Below are 18,877 nucleotides of genomic sequence, written 5' to 3' on the forward strand. Positions count from 1 at the left end.
GATATTTAGTCGTTTTCAGCCAATTTTTTGGATTTTTGAAAATTTCACTTTTTTGTGAAAATATCCACTAAATGATGGAATAATATGTTTGAGGGTACCCCAGGAGAGTTCCAAATGTGTGTGGGTAGAATATATATCCCACGGGGCTAAAATTGAAAAAAGTTGAAAAAAATTTTTTTTGGGACTTAGTCATTTTTCCAGCGTTTATCAGACCTTCAGATAGGGGAAATGTCAGTGAGCGTTCTGATTTCAGTTCCAGAGCGATTCGCCCAATGTGTCCTTGATATTTAGTCGTTTTCAGCCAATTTTCTGGATTTTTGAAAATTTCACTTTTTGTGAAAATATCCACTAAATGAGGGAATAATATGTGTGAGGGTACCACAGGAGAGTTCCAAATGTGTGTGGGTAGAATATATATCCCACGGGGGTAAAATTGAAAAAAGTTGAAAAAAATTTTTTTTTGGACTTAGTCATTTTTCCGGCGTTTATCAGACATTCAGATAGGGGAAATGTCAGTGAGCGTTCTGATTTCAGTTCCAGAGTGATTCGCCCAATGAGTCCTTGATATTTAGTCGTTTTCAGCCAATTTTCTGGATTTTTGAAAATTTCACTTTTTTGTGAAAATATCCACTAAATGAGGGAGTAATATGTGTGAGGGTACCCCAGGAGAGTTCCAAATGTGTGTGGGTAGAATATATATCCCACGGGGCTAAAATTGAAAAAAGTTGAAAAAAAAATTTTTTGGGACTTAGTCATTTTTCCGGCGTTTATCAGACTTTCAGATAGGGGAAATGTCAGTAAGCATTCTAATTTCAGTTCCAGAGTGATTCGCCCAATGAGTCCTTGATATTTAGTCATTTTCAGCCAATATTTTGGATTTTTGAAAATTTCACTTTTTTGTGAAAATATCCACTAAATGAGGGAGTAATATGTGTGAGGGTACCCCAGGAGAGTTCCAAATGTGTGTGGGTAGAATATATATCCCACGGGGGTAAAATTGAAAAAAGTTGAAAAAAATTTTTTTTTGGACTTAGTCATTTTTCCGGCGTTTATCAGACTTTCAGATAGGGGAAATGTCAGTCAGCGTTCTGATTTCAGTTCCAGAGCGATTCGCCCAATGAGTCCTTGATATTTAGTCGTTTTCAGCAAATTTTCTGGATTTTTGAAAATTTCACTTTTTTTGTGAAAATATCCACTAAATGAGGGAATGATATGTTTGAGGGTACCCCAGGAGAGTTCCAAATGTGTGTGGGTAGAATATATATCCCACGGGGCTAAAACTGAAAAAAGTTTAAAAAATTTTTTTTTTGGATTTAGTCATTTTTCCGGCGTTTATCAGACTTTCAGATAGGGAAAATGTCAGTGAGCATTCTGATTTCAGTTCCAGAGCGATTCGGCCAATGAGTCCTTGATATTTAGTCGTTTTCAGCCAATTTTCTTGATTTTTGAAAATTTCACTTTTTTGTGAAAATATCCACTAAATGAGGGAATAATATGTGTGAGGGTACCCCAGGAGAGTTTGAAATGTGTGTGGGTAGAATATATATCCCACGGGGGTAAAATTGAAAAAAGTTGAAAAAAATTTTTTTTTGGACTTAGTCATTTTTCCGGCGTTTATCAGACTTTCAGATAGGGCAAATGTCAGTGAGCATTCCAATTTCAGTTCCAGAGCGATTCGCCCAATGAGTCCTTGATATTTAGTCATTTTCAGCCAATATTTTGGATTTTTGAAAATTTCACTTTTTGTTAAAATATCCACTAAATGAGGGAATAATATGTGTGAGGGTACCACAGGAGAGTTCCAAATGTGTGTGGGTAGAATATATATCCCACGGGAGTAAAATTGAAAAAAGTTAAAAAAAAAATTTTTTGGACTTAGTCATTTTTCCGGCGTTTATCAGACTTTCAGATAGGGGAAATGTCAGTAAGCATTCTAATTTCAGTTCCAGAGTGATTCGCCCAATGAGTCCTTGATATTTAGTCGTTTTCAGCCAATTTTCTGGATTTTTGAAAATTTCACTTTTTTGTGAAAATATCGACTAAATGAGGGAATAATATGTGTGAGGGTACCCCAGGAGAGTTCCAAATGTGTGTGGGTAGAATATATATCCCACGGGGGTAAAATTGAAAAAAGTTGAAAAAAATTTTTTTTTGGACTTAGTCATTTTTCTGGCGTTTATCAGACTTTCAGATAGGGGAAATGTCAGTGAGCGTTCTGATTTCAGTTCCAGAGCGATTCACCCAATGTGTCCTTGATATTTAGTCGTTTTCAGCCAATTTTCTGGATTTTTGAAATTTTCACTTTTTGAGAAAATATCCACTAAATGAGGGAATAATATGTGTGAGGGTACCACAGGAGAGTTCCAAATGTGTGTGGTTAGAATATATATCCCACGGGGGTAAAATTGAAAAAAGTTGAAAAAAATTTTTTTTTGGACTTAGTCATTTTTCCGCCGTTTATCAGACTTTCAGATAGGGGAAATGTCAGTGAGCGTTCTGATTTCAGTTCCAGAGCGATTCGCCCAATGATTCCTTGATATTTAGTCGTTTTCAGTAAATTTTCTGGATTTTTGAAAATTTCACTTTTTTGTGAAAATATCTACTAAATGAGGGAATAATATGTGTGAGGGTACCCCAGGAGAGTTCCAAATGTGTGTGGGTAGAATGTATATCCCACGGGGGTAAAATTGAAAAAAGTTGAAAAAAATTTTTTTTTGGACTTAGTCATTTTTCCGGCGTTTATCAGACATTCAGATAGGGGAAATGTCAGTGAGCGTTCTGATTTCAGTTCCAGAGTGATTCGCCCAATGAGTCCTTGATATTTAGTCGTTTTCAGCCAATTTTCTGGATTTTTGAAAATTTCACTTTTTTGTGAAAATATCCACTAAATGAGGGAGTAATATGTGTGAGGGTACCCCAGGAGAGTTCCAAATGTGTGTGGGTAGAATATATATCCCACGGGGCTAAAATTGAAAAAAGTTGAAAAAAAAATTTTTTGGGACTTAGTCATTTTTCCGGCGTTTATCAGACTTTCAGATAGGGGAAATGTCAGTAAGCATTCTAATTTCAGTTCCAGAGTGATTCGCCCAATGAGTCCTTGATATTTAGTCATTTTCAGCCAATATTTTGGATTTTTGAAAATTTCACTTTTTTGTGAAAATATCCACTAAATGAGGGAGTAATATGTGTGAGGGTACCCCAGGAGAGTTCCAAATGTGTGTGGGTAGAATATATATCCCACGGGGGTAAAATTGAAAAAAGTTGAAAAAAATTTTTTTTTGGACTTAGTCATTTTTCCGGCGTTTATCAGACTTTCAGATAGGGGAAATGTCAGTCAGCGTTCTGATTTCAGTTCCAGAGCGATTCGCCCAATGAGTCCTTGATATTTAGTCGTTTTCAGCAAATTTTCTGGATTTTTGAAAATTTCACTTTTTTTGTGAAAATATCCACTAAATGAGGGAATGATATGTTTGAGGGTACCCCAGGAGAGTTCCAAATGTGTGTGGGTAGAATATATATCCCACGGGGCTAAAACTGAAAAAAGTTTAAAAAATTTTTTTTTTGGATTTAGTCATTTTTCCGGCGTTTATCAGACTTTCAGATAGGGAAAATGTCAGTGAGCATTCTGATTTCAGTTCCAGAGCGATTCGGCCAATGAGTCCTTGATATTTAGTCGTTTTCAGCCAATTTTCTTGATTTTTGAAAATTTCACTTTTTTGTGAAAATATCCACTAAATGAGGGAATAATATGTGTGAGGGTACCCCAGGAGAGTTTGAAATGTGTGTGGGTAGAATATATATCCCACGGGGGTAAAATTGAAAAAAGTTGAAAAAAATTTTTTTTTGGACTTAGTCATTTTTCCGGCGTTTATCAGACTTTCAGATAGGGCAAATGTCAGTGAGCATTCCAATTTCAGTTCCAGAGCGATTCGCCCAATGAGTCCTTGATATTTAGTCATTTTCAGCCAATATTTTGGATTTTTGAAAATTTCACTTTTTGTTAAAATATCCACTAAATGAGGGAATAATATGTGTGAGGGTACCACAGGAGAGTTCCAAATGTGTGTGGGTAGAATATATATCCCACGGGAGTAAAATTGAAAAAAGTTAAAAAAAAAATTTTTTGGACTTAGTCATTTTTCCGGCGTTTATCAGACTTTCAGATAGGGGAAATGTCAGTAAGCATTCTAATTTCAGTTCCAGAGTGATTCGCCCAATGAGTCCTTGATATTTAGTCGTTTTCAGCCAATTTTCTGGATTTTTGAAAATTTCACTTTTTTGTGAAAATATCGACTAAATGAGGGAATAATATGTGTGAGGGTACCCCAGGAGAGTTCCAAATGTGTGTGGGTAGAATATATATCCCACGGGGGTAAAATTGAAAAAAGTTGAAAAAAATTTTTTTTTGGACTTAGTCATTTTTCTGGCGTTTATCAGACTTTCAGATAGGGGAAATGTCAGTGAGCGTTCTGATTTCAGTTCCAGAGCGATTCACCCAATGTGTCCTTGATATTTAGTCGTTTTCAGCCAATTTTCTGGATTTTTGAAATTTTCACTTTTTGAGAAAATATCCACTAAATGAGGGAATAATATGTGTGAGGGTACCACAGGAGAGTTCCAAATGTGTGTGGTTAGAATATATATCCCACGGGGGTAAAATTGAAAAAAGTTGAAAAAAATTTTTTTTTGGACTTAGTCATTTTTCCGCCGTTTATCAGACTTTCAGATAGGGGAAATGTCAGTGAGCGTTCTGATTTCAGTTCCAGAGCGATTCGCCCAATGATTCCTTGATATTTAGTCGTTTTCAGCCAATTTTCTGGATTTTTGAAAATTTCACTTTTTTATGAAAATATCTACTAAATGAGGGAATAATATGTGTGAGGGTACCCCAGGAGAGTTCCAAATGTGTGTGGGTAGAATGTATATCCCACGTGGCTAAAATTGAAAAAAGGTGAAAAAAAATTTTTTTTGGACTTAGCCATTTTTCCAGCGTTTATCAGACTTTCAGATAGGGCAAATGTCAGTGAGCATTCCGATTTCAGTTCCAGAGCGATTCGCCCAATGACTCCTTGATATTTAGTCGTTTTCAGCCAATTTTCTGGATTTTTGAAAATTTCACTTTTTTGTGAAAATATCCACTAAATGAGGGAATGATATGTTTGAGGGTACCCCAGGAGAGTTCCAAATGTGTGTGGGTAGAATATATATATCACGGGGCTAAAATTGGAAAAAGTTGAAAAAAAATTTTTTTTTGGACTTAGTCATTTTTCCGGCGTTTATCAGACTTTCAGATAGGGGAAATGTGAGTGAGGGTTTCGATTTCAGTTCCAGAGCGCTTCGCCCAATTTGTCCTTGATATTTAGTCGTTTTCAGCCAATTTTCTGGATTTTTGAAAATTTCACTTTTTGTGAAAATATCCACTAAATGAGGGAATAATATGTGTGAGGGTACCCCAGGAGAGTTCCAAATGTGTGTGGGTAGAATATATATCCCACGGGGGTAAAGTTGAAAAAAGTTGAAAATTTTTTTTTTTTGGACTTAGTCATTTCTCCGGCGTTTATCAGACTTTCAGATAGGGGAAATGTCAGTGAGCGTTCTGATTTCAGTTCCAGAGTGATTCGCCCAATGAGTCCTTGATATTTAGTTGTTTTCAGGCAATTTTCTGGATTTTTGAAAATTTCACTTTTTTGTGAAAATATCCACTAAATGAGGGAATAATATGAGTGAGGGTACCCCAGGAAAGTTCCAAATGTGTGTGGGTAGAATATATATCCCACGTGGCTAAAATTGAAAAAAGTTGAAAAAATTTTTTTTTTGGACTTAGTCATTTTTCCGACGTTTATCAGACTTTCAGATAAGGCAAATGTCAGTGAGCATTCCGATTTCAGTTCCAGAGCGATTCGCCCAATGACTCCTTGATATTAAGTCGTTTTCAGCCAATTTTCTGGATTTTTGAAAATTTCACTTTTTTGTGAAAACATCCACTAAATGAGGGAATGATATGTTTGAGGGTACCCCAGGAGAGTTCCAAATGTGTGTGGGTAGAATATATATCCCACGGGGGTAAAATTGAAAAAAGTTGAAAAAATTTTTTTTTTGGACTTAGTCATTTTTCCGCCATTTATCAGACTTTCAGATAGGGAAAATGTCAGTGAACGTTCTGATTTCAGTTCCAGAGCGATTCGCCCAATGTGTCCTTGATATTTAGTCGTTTTCAGCCAATTTTCTGGATTTTTGAAATTTTCACTTTTTGTGAAAATATCCACTAAATGAGGGAATAATATGTGTGAGGGTACCCCAGGAGAGTTCCAAATGTGTGTGGGTAGAATATATATCCCACGTGGCTAAAATTGAAAAAAGGTGAAAAAAAATTTTTTTTGGACTTAGTCATTTTTCCGACGTTTATCAGACTTTCAGATAGGGCAAATGTCAGTGAGCATTCCGATTTCAGTTCCAGAGCGATTCGCCCAATGAGTCCTTGATATTTAGTCATTTTCAGCCAATATTTTGGATTTTTGAAAATTTCACTTTTTTGTGAAAATATCCACTAAATGAGGGAATAATATGTGTGAGGGTACCCCAGGAGAGTTCGAAATGTGTGTGGGTAGAATATATATCCCACGGGGGTAAAATTGAAAAAAGTTGAAAAAATTTTTTTTTGGACTTAGTCATTTTTCCGGCGTTTATCAGACTTTCAGATAGGGCAAATGTCAGTGAGCATTCCAATTTCAGTTCCAAAGCGATTCGCCCAATGAGTCCTTGATATTTAGTCATTTTCAGCCAATATTTTGGATTTTTGAAAATTTCACTTTTTTGTGAAAATATCCACTAAATGAGGGAATAATAAGTGTGAGGGTACCCCAGGAGAGTTCCAAATGTGTGTGGGTAGAATATATATCCCACGGGGGTAAAGTTGAAAAAAGTTGAAAATTTTTTTTTTTTGGACTTAGTCATTTCTCCGGCGTTTATCAGACTTTCAGATAGGGGAAATGTCAGTGAGCGTTCTGATTTCAGTTCCAGAGCGATTCGCCCAATGAGTCCTTGATATTTAGTTGTTTTCAGGCAATTTTCTGGATTTTTGAAAATTTCACTTTTTTGTGAAAATATCCACTAAATGAGGGAATAATATGAGTGAGGGTACCCCAGGAAAGTTCCAAATGTGTGTGGGTAGAATATATATCCCACGTGGCTAAAATTGAAAAAAGTTGAAAAAATTTTTTTTATGGACTTAGTCATTTTTCCGACGTTTATCAGACTTTCAGATAAGGCAAATGTCAGTGAGCATTCCGATTTCAGTTCCAGAGCGATTCGCCCAATGACTCCTTGATATTAAGTCATTTTCAGCCAATATTTTGGATTTTTGAAAATTTCACTTTTTTGTGAAAATATCCACTAAATGAGGGAATAATAAGTGTGAGGGTACCCCAGGAGAGTTCCAAATGTGTGTGGGTAGAATATATATCCCACGGGGGTAAAATTGAAAAAAGTTGAAAAAATTTTTTTTTTGGACTTAGTCATTTTTCCGGCGTTTATCAGACTTTCAGATAGGGGAAATGTCAGTGAGCCTTCTGATTTCAGTTCCAGAGCGATTCGCCCAATGAGTCCTTGATATTTAGTCGTTTTCAGCCAATTTTCTGGATTTTTGAAAATTTCACTTTTTTTGTGAAAATATCCACTAAATGATGGAATGATATGTTTGAGGGTACCCCAGGAGAGTTCCAAATGTGTGTGGGTAGAATATATATCCCACGGGGCTAAAATTGAAAAAAGTTGAAACAAAAATTTTTTGGGACTTAGTCATTTTTCCAGCGTTTATCAGACTTTCAGATAGGGGAAATGTCAGTGAGCGTTCTGATTTCAGTTCCAGAGCGATTCGCCCAATGTGTCCTTGATATTTAGTCATTTTCAGCCAATTTTCTGGATTTTTGAAAATTTCACTTTTTGTGAAAATATCCACTAAATGAGGGAATAATATGTGTGAGGGTACCACAGGAGAGTTCCAAATGTGTGTGGGTAGAATATATATCCCACGGGGGTAAAATTGAAAAAAGTTGAAAAAAATTTTTTTTTGGACTTAGTCATTTTTCCGCCGTTTATCAGACTTTCAGATAGGGGAAATGTCAGTGAGCGTTCTGATTTCAGTTCCAGAGCGATTCGCCCAATGATTCCTTGATATTTAGTCGTTTTCAGCCAATTTTCTGAATTTTTGAAATTTTCACTTTTTGTGAAAATATCCACTAAATGAGGGAATAATATGTTTGAGGGTACCCCAGGAGAGTTCCAAATTTGTGTGGGTAGAGTATATATACCACGGGGGTAAAATTGAAAAAAGTTGAAAAAAATTTTTTGGACTTAGTCATTTTTCCGGCGTTTATCATACTTTCAGATAGGAGAAATGTCAGTGAGCATTCCGATTTCAGTTCCACAGCGATTCGCCCAATGAGTCCTTGATATTTAGTCGTTTTCAGCCAATTTTCTGGATTTTTGAAAATTTCACTTTTTTGTGAAAGTATCCACTAAATGATGGAATAATATGTTTGAGGGTACCCCAGGAGAGTTCCAAATGTGTGTGGGTAGAATATATATATCACGGGGCTAAAATTGAAAAAAGTTGAAAAAAATTTTTTTTTTGGACTTAGTCATTTTTCCGGCGTTTATCAGACTTTCAGATAGGGGAAATGTCAGTGAGCGTTCTGATTTCAGTTCCAGAGCGATTCACCCAATGAGTCCTTGATATTTAGTCGTTTTCAGCCAATTTTCTGGATTTTTGAAAATTTCACTTTTTTGTGAAAATATCCACTAAATGAGGGAATAATATGTGTGAGGGTACCCCAGGAGAGTTCCAAATGTGTGTGGGTAGAATATATATCCCACGTGGCTAATATTGAAAAAAGTTGAAAAAAATTTTTTTTTGGACTTAGTCATTTTTCTAGCGTTTATCAGACTTTCAGATAAGGCAAATGTCAGTGAGCATTCTGATTTCAGTTCCAGAGCGATTCGCCCAATGACTCCTTGATATTTAGTCGTTTTCAGCCAATTTTCTGAATTTTTGAAAATTTCATTTTTTTGTGAAAATATCCACTAAATGAGGGAATAATATGTGTGAGGGTACCCCAGGAGAGTTCCACATTTGTGTGGGCAGAATACATATCCCACGGTGGTAAAATTGAAAAAAGTTGAAAAAAAAAATTTTTTGGACTTAGTCATTTTTCCGGCATTTATCAGACTTTCAGAGAGGGGAAATGTCAGTGAGCGTTCCGATTTTAGTTCCAGAGCAATTCGCCCGATGAGTCCTTGATATTTCTTCGTTTTCATCCAATTTTCAGAATTTTTGAAAATGTCACTTTTTTGTGAAAATATCCGCTAAATGAGGGAATAATATGTTGAGGAGAGTACGAAATGTGTGTGGGTAGAATATATATCCCACGGGGGTAAAATTGAAAAAAAAAATTTTTTGGACTTAGTCATTTTTCCGGCGTTTATCAGACTTTCAGAGAGGGGAAATGTCAGTGAGCATTCCGATTTCAGTTCCAGAGCGATTCGCCAGATGAGTCCTTGATATTTCGTCGTTTTCAGACAATTTTCTGAATTTTTGAAAATTTCACTTTTTTTGTGAAAATATCCACTAAATGAGGGAATAATATGTGTGAGGGTACCCCAGGAGAGTTCCAAATGTGTGTGGGCAGATTATATATCCCACGTAGGTAAAATTGAAAAAAGTTGAAAAATTTTTTTTTTTTCACTTAGTCATTTTTCCGGCGTTTATCAGACTTTCAGAGAAGAGAAATTTCAGTGAGCGTTCCGATTTCAGTTCCAGAGCAATTCGCCCAATGATTCCTTGATATTTCGTCGTTTTCAGCCAATTTTCTGAACTTTTGAAAACTTCACTTTTTTGTGAAAACATCCACTAAATGATGGAATATGCTGAGGGTACCCCAGGAGAGTTCCAAATGTGTGTGGGTAGAATATATATCCCACGGGGGTAAAATTGAAAAAAGTTGAAAAAAAATTTTTTTTGGACTTAGTCATTTTTCCGGCGTTTATCAGACTTTCAGATAGGGCAAATGTCAGTGAACATTCCGATTTCAGTTCCAGAGCGATTCGCCCAATGATTCCTTGATATTTAGTCATTTTCAGCCAATATTTTGGATTTTTGAAAATTTCACTTTTTTGTGAAAATATCCACTAAATGAGGGAATAATATGTGTGAGGGTACCCCAGGAGAGTTCGAAATGTGTGTGGGTAGAATATATATCCCACGGGGGTAAAATTGAAAAAAGTTGAAAAAAATTTTTTTTTGGACTTAGTCATTTTTCCGGCATTTATCAGACTTTCAGATAGGGCAAATGTCAGTGAGCATTCCAATTTCAGTTCCAAAGCGATTCGCCCAATGAGTCCTTGATATTTAGTCATTTTCAGCCAATTTTCTGGATTTTTGAAAATTTCACTTTTTGTGAAAATATCCACTAAATGAGGGAATAATATGTGTGAGGGTACCACAGGAGAGTTCCAAATGTGTGTGGGTAGAATATATATCCCACGGGAGTAAAATTGAAAAAAGTTAAAAAAAAAATTTTTTTGGACTTAGTCATTTTTCCAGCGTTTATCAGACTTTCAGATAGGGGAAATGTCAGTGAGCGTTCTGATTTCAGTTCCAGAGCGATTCGTCCAATGAGTCCTTGATATTTAGTTGTTTTCAGCCAATTTTCTGGATTTTTGAAAATTTCACTTTTTTGTGAAAATATCCACTAAATGAGGGAATAATATGTGTGAGGGTACACCAGGAGAGTTCCAAATGTGTGTGGGTAGAATATATCTCCCACGGAGGTAAAATTGAAGAAAGTGGAAAAACTTTTTTTTTTGGACTTAGTCATTTTTCCGGCGTTTATCAGACTTTCAGATAGGGGAAATGTCAGTGAGCGTTCTGATTTCAGTTCCAGAGCGATTCGCCCAATGAGTCCTTGATATTTAGTCGTTTTCAGCCAATTTTCTTGATTTTTGAAAATTTCACTTTTTTGTGAAAATATCCACTAAATGAGGGAATGATATGTTTGAGGGTACCCCAGGAGAGTTCCAAATGTGTGTGGGTAGAATATATATCCCACGGGGCTAAAACTGAAAAAAGTTTAAAAAAATTTTTTTGGGGATTTAGTCATTTTTCCGGCGTTTATCAGACTTTCAGATAGGGGAAATGTCAGTGAGCATTCTGATTTCAGTTCCAGAGCGATTCGGCCAATGAGTCCTTGATATTTAGTCGTTTTCAGCCAATTTTCTTGATTTTTGAAAATTTCACTTTTTTGTGAAAATATCCACTAAATGAGGGAATGATATGTTTGAGGATCCCCAGGAGAGTTCCAAATGTGTGTGGGTAGAATATATGTCCCACGGGGGTAAAATTGAAAAAAGTTGAAAAAAAATTTTTTTTGGACTTAGTCATTTTTCCGGCGTTTATCAGACTTTCAGATAGGGCAAATGTCAGTGAGCATTCCGATTTCAGTTCCAGAGCGATTCGCCCAATGAGTCCTTGATATTTAGTCATTTTCAGCCAATATTTTGGATTTTTGAAAATTTCACTTTTTTGTGAAAATATCCACTAAATGAGGGAATAATAAGTGTGAGGGTACCCCAGGAGAGTTCCAAATGTGTGTGGGTAGAATATATATCCCACGGGGGTAAAATTGAAAAAAGTTGAAAAAATTTTTTTTTTGGACTTAGTCATTTTTCCGGCGTTTATCAGACTTTCAGATAGGGGAAATGTCAGTGAGCCTTCTGATTTCAGTTCCAGAGCGATTCGCCCAATGAGTCCTTGATATTTAGTCGTTTTCAGCCAATTTTCTGGATTTTTGAAAATTTCACTTTTTTTGTGAAAATATCCACTAAATGATGGAATGATATGTTTGAGGGTACCCCAGGAGAGTTCCAAATGTGTGTGGGTAGAATATATATCCCACGGGGCTAAAATTGAAAAAAGTTGAAACAAAAATTTTTTGGGACTTAGTCATTTTTCCAGCGTTTATCAGACTTTCAGATAGGGGAAATGTCAGTGAGCGTTCTGATTTCAGTTCCAGAGCGATTCGCCCAATGTGTCCTTGATATTTAGTCATTTTCAGCCAATTTTCTGGATTTTTGAAAATTTCACTTTTTGTGAAAATATCCACTAAATGAGGGAATAATATGTGTGAGGGTACCACAGGAGAGTTCCAAATGTGTGTGGGTAGAATATATATCCCACGGGGGTAAAATTGAAAAAAGTTGAAAAAAATTTTTTTTTGGACTTAGTCATTTTTCCGCCGTTTATCAGACTTTCAGATAGGGGAAATGTCAGTGAGCGTTCTGATTTCAGTTCCAGAGCGATTCGCCCAATGATTCCTTGATATTTAGTCGTTTTCAGCCAATTTTCTGAATTTTTGAAATTTTCACTTTTTGTGAAAATATCCACTAAATGAGGGAATAATATGTTTGAGGGTACCCCAGGAGAGTTCCAAATTTGTGTGGGTAGAGTATATATACCACGGGGGTAAAATTGAAAAAAGTTGAAAAAAATTTTTTGGACTTAGTCATTTTTCCGGCGTTTATCATACTTTCAGATAGGAGAAATGTCAGTGAGCATTCCGATTTCAGTTCCACAGCGATTCGCCCAATGAGTCCTTGATATTTAGTCGTTTTCAGCCAATTTTCTGGATTTTTGAAAATTTCACTTTTTTGTGAAAGTATCCACTAAATGATGGAATAATATGTTTGAGGGTACCCCAGGAGAGTTCCAAATGTGTGTGGGTAGAATATATATATCACGGGGCTAAAATTGAAAAAAGTTGAAAAAAATTTTTTTTTTGGACTTAGTCATTTTTCCGGCGTTTATCAGACTTTCAGATAGGGGAAATGTCAGTGAGCGTTCTGATTTCAGTTCCAGAGCGATTCACCCAATGAGTCCTTGATATTTAGTCGTTTTCAGCCAATTTTCTGGATTTTTGAAAATTTCACTTTTTTGTGAAAATATCCACTAAATGAGGGAATAATATGTGTGAGGGTACCCCAGGAGAGTTCCAAATGTGTGTGGGTAGAATATATATCCCACGTGGCTAATATTGAAAAAAGTTGAAAAAAATTTTTTTTTGGACTTAGTCATTTTTCTAGCGTTTATCAGACTTTCAGATAAGGCAAATGTCAGTGAGCATTCTGATTTCAGTTCCAGAGCGATTCGCCCAATGACTCCTTGATATTTAGTCGTTTTCAGCCAATTTTCTGAATTTTTGAAAATTTCATTTTTTTGTGAAAATATCCACTAAATGAGGGAATAATATGTGTGAGGGTACCCCAGGAGAGTTCCACATTTGTGTGGGCAGAATACATATCCCACGGTGGTAAAATTGAAAAAAGTTGAAAAAAAAAATTTTTTGGACTTAGTCATTTTTCCGGCATTTATCAGACTTTCAGAGAGGGGAAATGTCAGTGAGCGTTCCGATTTTAGTTCCAGAGCAATTCGCCCGATGAGTCCTTGATATTTCTTCGTTTTCATCCAATTTTCAGAATTTTTGAAAATGTCACTTTTTTGTGAAAATATCCGCTAAATGAGGGAATAATATGTTGAGGAGAGTACGAAATGTGTGTGGGTAGAATATATATCCCACGGGGGTAAAATTGAAAAAAAAAATTTTTTGGACTTAGTCATTTTTCCGGCGTTTATCAGACTTTCAGAGAGGGGAAATGTCAGTGAGCATTCCGATTTCAGTTCCAGAGCGATTCGCCAGATGAGTCCTTGATATTTCGTCGTTTTCAGACAATTTTCTGAATTTTTGAAAATTTCACTTTTTTTGTGAAAATATCCACTAAATGAGGGAATAATATGTGTGAGGGTACCCCAGGAGAGTTCCAAATGTGTGTGGGCAGATTATATATCCCACGTAGGTAAAATTGAAAAAAGTTGAAAAATTTTTTTTTTTTCACTTAGTCATTTTTCCGGCGTTTATCAGACTTTCAGAGAAGAGAAATTTCAGTGAGCGTTCCGATTTCAGTTCCAGAGCAATTCGCCCAATGATTCCTTGATATTTCGTCGTTTTCAGCCAATTTTCTGAACTTTTGAAAACTTCACTTTTTTGTGAAAACATCCACTAAATGATGGAATATGCTGAGGGTACCCCAGGAGAGTTCCAAATGTGTGTGGGTAGAATATATATCCCACGGGGGTAAAATTGAAAAAAGTTGAAAAAAAATTTTTTTTGGACTTAGTCATTTTTCCGGCGTTTATCAGACTTTCAGATAGGGCAAATGTCAGTGAACATTCCGATTTCAGTTCCAGAGCGATTCGCCCAATGATTCCTTGATATTTAGTCATTTTCAGCCAATATTTTGGATTTTTGAAAATTTCACTTTTTTGTGAAAATATCCACTAAATGAGGGAATAATATGTGTGAGGGTACCCCAGGAGAGTTCGAAATGTGTGTGGGTAGAATATATATCCCACGGGGGTAAAATTGAAAAAAGTTGAAAAAAATTTTTTTTTGGACTTAGTCATTTTTCCGGCATTTATCAGACTTTCAGATAGGGCAAATGTCAGTGAGCATTCCAATTTCAGTTCCAAAGCGATTCGCCCAATGAGTCCTTGATATTTAGTCATTTTCAGCCAATTTTCTGGATTTTTGAAAATTTCACTTTTTGTGAAAATATCCACTAAATGAGGGAATAATATGTGTGAGGGTACCACAGGAGAGTTCCAAATGTGTGTGGGTAGAATATATATCCCACGGGAGTAAAATTGAAAAAAGTTAAAAAAAAAATTTTTTTGGACTTAGTCATTTTTCCAGCGTTTATCAGACTTTCAGATAGGGGAAATGTCAGTGAGCGTTCTGATTTCAGTTCCAGAGCGATTCGTCCAATGAGTCCTTGATATTTAGTTGTTTTCAGCCAATTTTCTGGATTTTTGAAAATTTCACTTTTTTGTGAAAATATCCACTAAATGAGGGAATAATATGTGTGAGGGTACACCAGGAGAGTTCCAAATGTGTGTGGGTAGAATATATCTCCCACGGAGGTAAAATTGAAGAAAGTGGAAAAACTTTTTTTTTTGGACTTAGTCATTTTTCCGGCGTTTATCAGACTTTCAGATAGGGGAAATGTCAGTGAGCGTTCTGATTTCAGTTCCAGAGCGATTCGCCCAATGAGTCCTTGATATTTAGTCGTTTTCAGCCAATTTTCTTGATTTTTGAAAATTTCACTTTTTTGTGAAAATATCCACTAAATGAGGGAATGATATGTTTGAGGGTACCCCAGGAGAGTTCCAAATGTGTGTGGGTAGAATATATATCCCACGGGGCTAAAACTGAAAAAAGTTTAAAAAAATTTTTTTGGGGATTTAGTCATTTTTCCGGCGTTTATCAGACTTTCAGATAGGGGAAATGTCAGTGAGCATTCTGATTTCAGTTCCAGAGCGATTCGGCCAATGAGTCCTTGATATTTAGTCGTTTTCAGCCAATTTTCTTGATTTTTGAAAATTTCACTTTTTTGTGAAAATATCCACTAAATGAGGGAATGATATGTTTGAGGATCCCCAGGAGAGTTCCAAATGTGTGTGGGTAGAATATATGTCCCACGGGGGTAAAATTGAAAAAAGTTGAAAAAAAATTTTTTTTGGACTTAGTCATTTTTCCGGCGTTTATCAGACTTTCAGATAGGGCAAATGTCAGTGAGCATTCCGATTTCAGTTCCAGAGCGATTCGCCCAATGAGTCCTTGATATTTAGTCATTTTCAGCCAATATTTTGGATTTTTGAAAATTTCACTTTTTTGTGAAAATATCCACTAAATGAGGGAATAATATGTGTGAGGGTACACCAGGAGAGTTCCAAATGTGTGTGGGTAGAATATATATCCCACGGGGGTAAAATTGAAAAAAGTTGAAAAAAAATTTTTTTGGGACTTAGTCATTTTTTCAGCGTTTATCAGACTTTCAGATAGGGGAAATGTCAGTGAGCGTTCTGATTTCAGTTCCAGAGCGATTCGCCCAATGTGTCCTTGATATTTAGTCGTTTTCAGCCAATTTTCTGGATTTTTGAAAATTTCACTTTTTGTGAAAATATCCACTAAATGAGGGAATAATATGTGTGAGGGTACCCCAGGAGAGTTCCAAATGTGTGTGGGTAGAATATATATCCCACGGGGCTAAAACTGAAAAAAGTTTAAAAAAATTTTTTTTTGGATTTAGTCATTTTTCCGGCGTTTATCAGACTTTCAGATAGGGAAAATGTCAGTGAGCATTCTGATTTCAGTTCCAGAGCGATTCGGCCAAGGAGTCCTTGATATTTAGTCGTTTTCAGCCAATTTTCTTGATTTTTGAAAATTTCACTTTTTTGTGAAAATATCCACTAAATGAGGGAATGATATGTTTGAGGGTACCCCAGGAGAGTTCCAAATGTGTGTGGGTAGAATATATATCCCACGGGGGTAAAATTGAAAAAAGTTGAAAAAAAATTTTTTTTGGACTTAGTCATTTTTCCAGCGTTTATCAGACTTTCAGATAGGGCAAATGTCAGTGAGCATTCCGATTTCAGTTCCAGAGCGATTCGCCCAATGAGTCCTTGATATTTAGTCATTTTCAGCCAATATTTTGGATTTTTGAAAATTTCACTTTTTTGTGAAAATATCCACTAAATGAGGGAATAATATGTGTGAGGGTACCCCAGGAGAGTTCCAAATGTGTGTGCATAGAATATGTATCCCACGGGGGTAAAATTGAAAAAAGTTGAAAAAATTTTTTTTTTGGACTTAGTCATTTTTCCGGCGTTTATCAGACTTTCAGATAGGGCAAATGTCAGTGAGCATTCCGATTTCAGTTCCAGAGCGATTCGCCCAATGAGTCCTTGATATTTAGTCGTTTTCAGCCAATTTTCTCGATTTTTGAAAATTTCACTTTTTTGTGAAAATATCCACTAAATGAGGGAATAATATGTGTGAGGGTACCCCAGGAGAGTTCCAAATGTGTGTGGGTAGAATATATATCCCACGGGGGTAAAATTGAAAAAAGTTGAAAAAAATTTTTTTTTGGACTTAGTCATTTTTCCGGCGTTTATCAGACTTTCAGATAGGGGAAATGTCAGTCAGCGTTCTGATTTCAGTTCCAGAGCGATTCGCCCAATGAGTCCTTGATATTTAGTCGTTTTCAGCAAATTTTCTGGATTTTTGAAAATTTCACTTTTTTTGTGAAAATATCCACTAAATGAGGGAATGATATGTTTGAGGGTACCCCAGGAGAGTTCCAAATGTGTGTGGGTAGAATATATATCCCACAGGGGTAAAATTGAAAAAAGTTGAAAAAAATTTTTTTTTGGACTTAGTCATTTTTCTGGCGTTTATCAGACTTTCAGATAGGGGAAATGTCAGTGAGCGTTCTGATTTCAGTTCCAGAACGATTCACCCAATGTGTCCTTGATATTTAGTCGTTTTCAGCCAATTTTCTGGATTTTTGAAATTTTCACTTTTTGAGAAAATATCCACTAAATGAGGGAATAATATGTGTGAGGGTACCACAGGAGAGTTCCAAATGTGTGTGGGTAGAATATATATCCCACGGGGGTAAAATTGAAAAAAGTTGAAAAAAATTTTTTTTTGGACATAGTCATTTTTCCGCCGTTTATCAGACTTTCAGATAGGGGAAATGTCAGTGAGCGTTCTGATTTCAGTTCCAGAGCGATTCGCCCAATGATTCCTTGATATTTAGTCGTTTTCAGCCAATTTTCTGGATTTTTGAAAATTTCACTTTTTTGTGAAAATATCTACTAAATGAGGGAATAATATGTGTGAGGGTACCCCAGGAGAGTTCCAAATGTGTGTGGGTAGAATGTATATCCCACGTGGCTAAAATTGAAAAAAGGTGAAAAAAAATTTTTTTGGGACTTAGTCATTTTTCCAGCGTTTATCAGACTTTCAGATAGGGAAAATGTCAGTGAGCATTCCGATTTCAGTTCCAGAGCGATTCGCCCAATGACTCCTTGATATTTAGTCGTTTTCAGCCAATTTTCTGGATTTTTGAAAATTTCACTTTTTTGTGAAAATATCCACTAAATGAGGGAATGATATGTTTGAGGGTACCCCAGGAGAGTTCCAAATTTGTGTGGGTAGAGTATATATCCCACGGGGGTAAAATTGAAAAAAGTTGAAAAAAATTTTTTGGACTTAGTCATTTTTCCGGCGTTTATCAGACTTTCAGATAGGAGAAATGTCAGTGAGCATTCCGATTTCAGTTCCACAGCGATTCGCCCAATGAGTCCTTGATATTTAGTCGTTTTCAGCCAATTTTCTGGATTTTTGAAAATTTCACTTTTTTGTGAAAGTATCCACTAAATGATGGAATAATATGTTTGAGGGTATCCCAGGAGAGTTCCAAATGTGTGTGGGTAGAATATATATATCACGGGGCTAAAATTGGAAAAAGTTGAAAAAAAATTTTTTTTTGGACTTAGTCATTTTTCCGGCGTTTATCAGACTTTCAGATAGGGGAAATGTCAGTGAGGGTTTCGATTTCAGTTCCAGAGTGCTCACCCAATTTGTCCTTGATATTTAGTCGTTTTCAGCCAATTTTCTGGATTTTTGAAAATTTCACTTTTTGTGAAAATATCCACTAAATGAGGGAATAATATGTGTGAGGGTACCCCAGGAGAGTTCCAAATGTGTGTGGGTAGAATATATATCCCACGGGGGTAAAGTTGAAAAAAGTTGAAAATTTTTTTTTTTTGGACTTAGTCATTTCTCCGGCGTTTATCAGACTTTCAGATAGGGGAAATGTCAGTGAGCGTTCTGATTTCAGTTCCAGAGCGATTCGCCCAATGAGTCCTTGATATTTAGTTGTTTTCAGGCAATTTTCTGGATTTTTGAAAATTTCACTTTTT

The sequence above is a fragment of the Phyllobates terribilis genome, unplaced genomic scaffold (assembly GCF_046119375.1).
Source record: "Phyllobates terribilis strain yellow unplaced genomic scaffold, ASM4611937v1 Scaffold_4__5_contigs__length_816908805, whole genome shotgun sequence".
In the NCBI taxonomy this organism is placed as follows: domain Eukaryota; kingdom Metazoa; phylum Chordata; class Amphibia; order Anura; family Dendrobatidae; genus Phyllobates; species Phyllobates terribilis.